A 7,478-nucleotide genomic window follows, 5' to 3' on the forward strand; every position below is an offset into this window, starting at 1 on the left:
GAAAGATGGCGCTTGCATCACCAGCCGCCACGCCAATGGAAGAAAAATACCAGAACAAAGATGAAGCTGACGAAGCTCGAGCTCGCTCTCAGTTCATTTTTCATGACATCCTCATGGGATGATGGGCCTCTCTGTCCACGCATAACGCCATAATCGACTTTACACGGGCTTACATAGATTTATCGCCACGCTGTGATACTCTCTTTGACGTACCCCCTAATCCCGCCGCGTTTATTCTTTCGCTGATGACACCGACTTGCCGGCTTTCTCTTCTTTTCTTGTGCTGTCCTTTATTCTGTCCTTTATAGACCCTCTCTACTTTGTGCTCATCGCAAGTTACTGCTCCCGCAAACCGCGCTCAAAATTTCTTGTGGTTGTAACACTTCGTACATTGCAAACCTGTCTCCTTTCTCATATCCTTTACCGGTTCGTAGATGCCGCTCTAACGCCTTTCCAACGCGCCCAGCTCGTTGCCTTGCGTCAGCGGTTCCGCGCTTCCCTCGACTCCCATCAAACAACGTTGGGTTGTAGAACAACTGTTAACCGCCATATCGACGCTGGAACTCGTGGTCCTGTGCGCCAGCGCCACTACCGAGTCTCAGCCTTGTCATTGATGAACAGTTGAGCGACATGCTCCACCGCAGAGTGATCCAGCCCTCTCACAGTCCGTGTGCTTCCCTGGTCGTGCCTGTAAAGAAAAGGCCGGTTCTGTTCGATTCTACTTTGACTAGCGCCGGCTGAATGACATTACTCGGAAGGACATTTATCCTCTGCCATGTATACTGAGGCCGATCACCTGAGAATATGAATCTGATGTCATTCACTGCGGTCTCTGAAACGCTCCTGCCAATTTTGAACACATGATGGATAATATACTCCAGCGGCTGAAGTGGCACACGTGGCTCTGCTACTTTGACGATATTGTAATCTTCTCAAAGGCCTTTCAATCTCATCTTCGCCTCGAGAGTGTTCTTAGATGTCTCAGCGACTCTCGCCCGCAGCTGAATTTAAAGAAGTGTCGCCTTGGAGCCCGACAGCAGATTAACCTAGGCCACGTCGTGACCAACAACGGTGTTCTCCCGCACCCTACTCAGCGCCGTGAAGTTGACGTTTCGAAGCCCATGTCTATGAAAGAGCGCCGAAGCTTTATCAGTCTTTACTCTTACTTCCGCCGCTTCATCAGGAATTTTGCTGATATTATCGCCCATTGACTCAACTTCTCGCCAACAGCCCCGAATTGTTGGCCTGGTCGCCTGCGCATGATGAAGCTTTCACAACGCTGCGCCATCTTTTCACGTCTCCTCCGATCTTGCGTCATTACAACCCTTGCGCCCCTATAGAACTCCACTTGGACGCCAGCGGAATCGGTGTCGGTGGCGCTCTCGCTTGGAGCAAACCTATCACAAAATTTCGAATTTTTTTTTGTATGGGCGTCCATTCGATGTTATCATCGATCGACCACCATGCTCTTTGCTGTCTGTCTCCTCTCAAAGATCCCGCCGGCCGCCCCTCTCGTTGGCCACTCCGTCTCAAGATTACGACATTCGGGTCATTTATCGTTCTGGACGTAAGCACTCTGATTCCGACGCCCTTTCCTGCTCCACTGTGGCCTCTGATCCTGAGCCACACTCTGTCTCCGGACTCACTCATTCTTCCCTTGACACCATATCTATGGCTTCGGATATAGCGCAAGGATCCCTGGATTGCTTCAGTATTGGATTCCTTGGCTAACCGCTCCCTGTACCTTCCTTCTGGAGGTCTAGATGACCCACAGTGTACCCATGCCGGGCTGCTGAAATCTTTTACCCCCTGCGTCTTCGCTACTACTGGCGCAGCATGTTCCGTTTGGTCCCCCAGTACATCTGCTCTTGTTTTGAATGGTAGTATCGCAAGAACCCATACCACCGTACTCTTCTGCCCGATCATCAGAAGTTCTTTCAATCGATCTTTATGGACCTCTTCCAAGAACTACGGCAGGGAACCACCGAATAATTGTTGCTATCGACCATCTGACGCGCCATGTGGAAACAGCACAGTTAATAGTTATATAACGGCTCGTGACGTCGCAATCTACGTCCAGGTGCGCTGCAGGTTGTTCAGCGATCGGGGTCGCATCTTAATGTAGGAGTGTCATATTGTCAACCACACAACGTGTCCATACCGTCTACAGACAGGCGGCATGACAGAGGTTTTAACTGGACTCTGGGAGAGGTGATGGCCATGCATGTTTCTTCCTATCACTAGAATTGCGACTGAGTCGTATTATACGCTTACAATTCTACCATGCAAGAAACTAGTGAATTCTCACTGTATTTTTTTCTGTATGGCCGTGAGCCTTCCTACACAACGGACACTGTGCTCCATTACCGACCCGGAGCCTTCCTACACAATGGACACTGTGCTCCATTACCGACCCGATGCCTCCGAATTTACAACCGTCTCACAATACGCTACACTGGCTGGAGAATGCTGTCAGATCACCCGTTCCTTCACAGCTCACAACCAGCACTGTAAAAAAAAAGCACCCGCGCCGCTTCTGTCCGTCTGCTGCCATCTTATCATCCCAACTCTTTGGTTTGACTTTGGGTGCCATCCTTCAGCTCAGGCCAGTCTACCACACTTCTGAGCAAATATCAAGGGCCCTATCCCATTTTTCAGCAAACCTCCTCCGGCCAATTATCTCATCGAGCCCCCTCACGCCTTCAACTGACCAACATCGCTGCGGCCGTGAAATTGTACACTCTGAGCACCTGAAACCCTACTGCGACCTTGATATCATGCATTGCCCCTAGGCCGCCAGCATGGTGCCTTTTCACCCGGGGTTATTGTAAGAAAGGCAACTGGTACCTGAAGCACCAGCGTCCAGAGCCAACGGGAAAGGAACATCAGAACGAAGACAAAGCTGGTGAAGCTAGGACTCGCTCTCAGAAATGCTGGTTTACGGAGCAGCAAAGATTGCGGCTGTCCACATTAATTGTCTGATTAGGCTCTTTACACAGCCAACAGCAACAATGTGTTGTATCACCGTGGCTTACTAGTCCCCATCCAGCAGTGGTTACTAGTGTTGCACCACGCTTCCTCGCAGCGTCATTAAGGAGACGTCGCCTTTCTTTGCTGGCACAGTGCCTGAAAGTTTTGCTGAGTACTGGCCAAAGGAGAGTGATGCCAGCAAAGAAGAGTCACGTTGTGGTAGGGCTGTATCACGTCTTTTGTGTTGAAGCAATTTTGTTAAGTTACTTGAAGCGTGAAGAACCTATCATGCATGTCGTATTAGGATGTCAAGAGAAAAACTAGCATGAGTTGTGCTTTCTAGTTTTAGGTCGCTATGACGAGAAAATGACGACTTCTGTAAAAATTCTGATTAGACATTCCGGCATCTTGCTGCATGTACTTGCGATCTGAATGAACGTCCTGAGTCTGAGAATTATCTACAGTGTACTTTTAGTTTGAATCTCGGTCAAAGTATTAGCGATGGTCTATGCTCAGAGAAATCAAATTAGCCGAATCTCTTCAGTGTACTTTGGGTGACCTCGACACCATGACGCTCACTCACACTCACATTTAGTCAATCCCACTCGCCTACACTGATATCCACTCACTCACACTCATTTCCGCTCACATTCACATCCAATCGGTCAAAGGTACAGCCACACCCCTTCAATCGCGCTCACGCCCACTAACACTCACCAGGAGGTAGGCGAGATTAGCACCATAATGAGTAAGAGTGGCGACCTATGTTTTGAGGGGATTCTCAGAAAAAAAAATCGAACCAGCGTCCACTTTTGTGTCGCTGATAACGCTGCCTTAGCTAACAGCGATTGCCGAGGCTGCTGCGAGGGGCGTATCGACGAGTGAGATAAACATACAAGGACGGCGGAAGCCGAGTCAGCGCTGCAGTCTGTTGGTGGCACCCGTGAGAGTGACAACTCTGCCCAGTCGATCAAGTGTGCGCCGCCCCACGAAGACACAAATATGAGGCTTGTTTTGCCTTCTACCCTGCTTCTCTTGGCCCTATGGAGCGGCTGCAACGCGGAGGAGCCTTTGACATCGTCGCATACTGAGCCGGACGTATGGACAGCCGCACGAATAGTGAGCGACCTCTCGCTTCCCGACACGCTGCGCGCGGACCTCGAAGTCAGGTACGGGGATCTATCTGTGGTCAAGAACGAAACTCTGACGCCCGCGCAGACTGCCGAGGCTCCGACGATGGTCAGACTGAGGGGCGCCATCAACTGCATTCCCCCCTTCGCACTCGTCATGTTGGACCCCGATGCACCGAGCCGTGAGAATCCCACAGCGCGCAGTACGCTGCATTGGATGGTGCTGAACGCTCACAGCACGACAAGGCTGCATGAAGGCGAAGTAGCGGTGCCGTACAAGGGTCCCAACCCACCCAGGGGATCGGGACCCCATCGGTACGTGTTTCTGGCCTACTGTCAAGGCGCCCAACGTGTGTTGACCAGCGAATTTGCGCCGCAGCAAAGGAACAACTTCAACCTTACGGATTTCGTCGAGAGATTGAACGCAGGGTATCCGTTCGGAGGCAACTTCTTTTACGCCGAGAACGCCTGAAATGTTGAATTTCGAACAACTTCTTCGGAAAGTGTGGTTAGAGTTGTAGTGACCTATGATAAGCGTCCTGCAGTTGACGAGATGCGGTGACATGCTAAGTAATAGCCCACGCCAATATGTATGCCGGCTGAATAAAATAGCATTAGATGCATATTATGTGTTTATCCCTTGCGATGTTTGAATTGTGATTTTCCTTGCTTTGTATCACATTTCGAGCGGTGGTGGTTGTGACATGTTAGTGATCATGAGGATGATAACTACAGCGAATCAGATGTAATGCGGCAACCAAGGCCTAGAGGACGACTGGGTCATATTCTATTTCTTTCTTGTTTGTTCGCAGTGTTAGGACAAAGGTCAGAAATTCAGGGCGCTAAATGCGTGAAATAAATAAAACGCTGTCATGTGCGCTCGATAGGTTACCCCAGCGCACGGCTCAAGCAGTGGGGGACGCGACGTGCCGTGGAACTGCATGTACTGGTGGGTGGTCGGCAAGCTTTGCGAGACTGAAGAACATTTTTTTTTAACCCAATAAAAACAATGTGCAAAAGCTATGAAGAACGTACAGCGACATAGAGTCACATGGTCCAGGTCGACCTCAAGAGGATTAATCCTGGATGTTTCATGGTATTTTGCCCACGGGCGTGTGACAGAGAGGTTGACAGAAGTGGGGTCTTGATAAGAAGCCGCGTCAAAGGGAAGCTGTCGCATGGATCTGTGGTTGCAAATGTATTATGTATTTATCGATCCCTAAGTTATTGTTCTGCTTGATCTGGAGGAGTGGAGAAATAGCGCCCAGCTTTACTAGTGCTGAAGAATAATCGAGACTGATATAGAAAAATGAAGTCCCATTACGTTGCCACTACATTTCAACTATATATCGCCCTATTGTATTTTCTTGTTTCTATCAGGCGAAACTAATCCTCTGGGACTCTACTTGGCTTGTAAACTAAAAATACCGGCATAAAATAATTGTAAGAGGCAGCACTAAACGTACAGCACTGTGATGGCACCGATGCAGACACACTAAATGGACATTCACTGCAGAGCACGTGCGTATGCACGTGCAAACGAGCATATGCTACAAACGATGCGCACGTATTTTCCCTCAATACAGCTCCTCACACGCGCCAGGTTTAAGATTTTCGTGAATGCAGAACGAAAAAAAAAACTTTAAGCAAGGTGGCGATACATTAGATGTGTACAAGCCTGAACTGTTGGCTGCGCACTTTTGAAGCTTTATTTTCTTCTGAATATATGTGGCGTACAGCAAGTTTACAAATATACAGAACATGCGCTGATTTGATGCACGTCACTGAACTATTTTTGTCGACCGTACTCGTAATTCTAGAGCAAGTCACAATTTTTCACCACGGTGTCTATATGCTCAGCAACGCTAAAAGAAAGGTAATGACTGCACCTTGCATAGTGCATTGTATCGCAAGATTTGGCTCCAGAAACTTACAAATAACAAATTTTGTGCCATAAAAGTTGCACCACAAAAGTTTCCAGGCAACGAGGCTCTCTTCAAAGCTTTTAATTGCGGCTCAGATAGGATTCGGAGCGCTGCAACATTCTCGAAGGCTAGAAGAACTTTCTTTTTTTCCCACTTCAGTGTTTTCATCTGCCAGGGGTACTACTACAACCGTTCGCTGCAGGTCTTCGAAGTAAACACGGTGATACATGCGAACGTTCGCAAAGGCGGCGCGTCAGTAACTCTTATCAGCGGCCACTGCGAACAAAAATCGAGCAAGCTGGGGCGTTGCTTTTTTTAGCCCATGTTTGCCCGGAGGCAGCCAACGCAGAGACCCCGTGTGAAATGTTGGGCAAAAGGTCAGACGTATTGAGATTAGATACCTTTGTATGCTTTTCCATTGCCCCTCCGTACTCGGAAAACAAGCTGACGGTCCATTGTTGTAGACGCCATACTTCGTGCGTTCAAGTGGATATGTGTAGACGTAGCTGTCTTTCGGAACACTGAACTTTATCGTATGAACGAGGAACGCACAGTACGAGGAGGGCTCTTAGCGTCTTGGGCAAAAGGTCAGACGTATTGAGATTAGATACCTTTGTATACTTTTCCATTGCCCTTCCGACTGCCATATACTCGGAAAACAAGCTTACGGCCCATTGTTGTAGACGCCATACTTCATGCATTCAAGTGATGTGTAGACGTAGCTGTGTTTCGGAAACGAGGAACGCACAGTAAGAGGAGGGCTCTAATGCATAGAAAAACATCGCCTGTCCCCGGTGCAATGCCCCAGTGGTCCAGCAGGGGAAACATACTCAAGCCTGGATCAGATAATGTACGCGATAGTCCTGAAAAGAGAAAGCCCGTCGTTCGTGTCAAGTTGTCGGCCATTGTCGACGTGGCTCGATACGGTGTTGCAGTGGACCTTTTGCTATTTTTATACTGCTATTGTTGTCAGTTTTTTCACTGTTGCGTTGTTTGTTGCAAAGGGAAAGAGAGGAGATTGATAGAGGGCCGTAAGACAATGGAATGCCACTCACCAGAGTCGATGAAATTAACAAGGTTACTTGTCCGTGCGTTTAGTTTTGCGGAATTACCGAACTCCAGTAACAGTAGACGAAACGCAACGAAGAAGTTCAAAAGACTTCGCCTCACTAAAGCGCTTAAGTAACGGATAGAATTTACGCGCAATGAATCACGAATGCAATTACTACAGTGCAGCTTTAGAAACCACCTAGCGTAGTCTGCTAACTTGAAGCTACTAGCCTCGTTACCTCAGATAAAAAGACACACGAAGCCTGATTCCACTGTGTGTTGGCAATGCGACACCATTTAGAAGCTGCTGACGCCTTTGTCGGAAGGGAGTGGTGGGGCTTGTTAGTCCTAGGTTTCTCTTCCCGAGCTCCTTCCGTACACCACCTGCCACAGTCGGCAGAAG

General features: G+C 48.7%; 1 pseudogene; it reads left to right on the top strand.

The window, feature by feature from the left end:
• Positions 1-3,868: 3,868 nt before the first annotated feature.
• On the top strand, positions 3,869-4,723 carry LOC149363479 (protein D2 pseudogene; annotated as a pseudogene).
• Positions 4,724-7,478: the final 2,755 nt, after the last annotated feature.

This window comes from Amblyomma mixtum, chromosome 2 (genome assembly GCF_055824585.1).
Source record: "Amblyomma mixtum isolate Tamu chromosome 2, ASM5582458v1, whole genome shotgun sequence".
Taxonomy (NCBI): Eukaryota; Metazoa; Arthropoda; class Arachnida; order Ixodida; family Ixodidae; genus Amblyomma; species Amblyomma mixtum.